The sequence below is a fragment of the Mus caroli genome, chromosome 19 (genome assembly GCF_900094665.2).
Source record: "Mus caroli chromosome 19, CAROLI_EIJ_v1.1, whole genome shotgun sequence".
In the NCBI taxonomy this organism is placed as follows: Eukaryota; Metazoa; Chordata; class Mammalia; order Rodentia; family Muridae; genus Mus; species Mus caroli.
Genome location: NC_034588.1, coordinates 10,845,253 through 10,846,759, shown reverse-complemented (window position 1 = coordinate 10,846,759; position 1,507 = coordinate 10,845,253).

The following is a 1,507-nucleotide window of genomic DNA, read 5'->3' as shown; positions in this document are numbered from 1 at the left end:
CCCTCCCTCCCTCCCTCCCTCCCTCTCTCTCTCTCTCTCTCTCTTTCTTTCTTTCTTTCTTTGTTTTGTGGTGTGTGTGGGGTCGGGGTGTGTGAGGGGAGTGTAATATTGGACCTAGGGCCTCATACCATGATAAATACATGCCACATTGCCAAAGCTATATTTGCAGTTACTTTTGTCCTGGTTACCCCTCTGGCTTCACTTCTGATCACTTTCTCATGCACTTCCTTTGTTTACACACTGGAACACAGGCTTCCTATCAAAGCCTTGTCACTGGCTACTCTATGTGGCAGATAGGCTCTTACCCAGATAGGCTTCTTCCATGTGATTCTGAGATCCCTGTAAACATGTTCTCAGAACTTATTCTCTGAAAGAAAATTTAGCAACTCCCTCTTTTGTTGTGGGAAATCTGTTTTTCTCCTAGCTTATGGCTGTCACAGATAGGGCTAGGCTCCTGTTTGTAAGCATACTATAGCATCAGTAATAGTGTCATGCCTTGGGCTCTTGAGATCGCTCAGACACTGAGCCACCAACCAAGCAGCTTATATGAGCTGGTCTGAGGCCCCGAACACATATACAGCAGAGCCTGGGTCCTCAGGATGAGAAGCATCTAAACTTCAAAAGACATGAGGCCCCAGGGAGTGATGAGGCCTGGCATGTGGGAACATCCTCTTGCAGACAGTAGGGAAGAGTAATGGAATGAGAAACTGAGGGATGTCAAACCTGGAGGAGGGCAATGACTGGACTGTACATATTAAAAGTTAAATAAATAAATAAATAAATAAATAAATAAATAAATAAATAAATTGGGTAGAAATGTTTTTATTTTGTTTTTTTTTTTTAAATGCTGAGGAAGGCCCCCTAACATGTGCTAACCAGAGTGATTATTTAGGGGACAAAACCACCAACAGATAAAAAGAGTTAGGAGATACAATAGAAAATTTGACAGACTCTATTTACTAGAATGTGATGATTCAGAGTTAAATTTTTAAGTTATGTGAAATGAATTATCTCGACACTATATAACTAGGAATTTCTGCTATGATAGAGAAACTAGGAACGAAAGATGAAATTATGACGTTCAGGCAAAAATAATTCAATTTTGGTGTACATTTGAAACTTTGTGGTTCTAGTTCTTGTAGTTGGACAAGGGGAATTCCAAGACCAGGAGAAGGAGAGAAGACCAGGAAAGTGGGAAAGATCCCACACTCAGGAAGAAACAGTTGGGGAAACATTTAATGTCCATTGACCAGAGTACTTATGTGATGTCCAGTTGACATGTGAGAAGTGGTTTTAAGTATAAATCATCTACTAAAAATATATACATATTTTTCAAAGGAGTATTGTCAAAAAGGAAAAAAAAAATTCTCAAAACCTCCTGAACTCAATATTTTTCTTTTTTCCATACTTTTATGTCATTGACATGCAGAAATCTGATAATCCCTTCTGGAACTTATTTGTATGTGGAAGAAAAATAAAAATGATAAGTATTAGTTTCCTTACAACA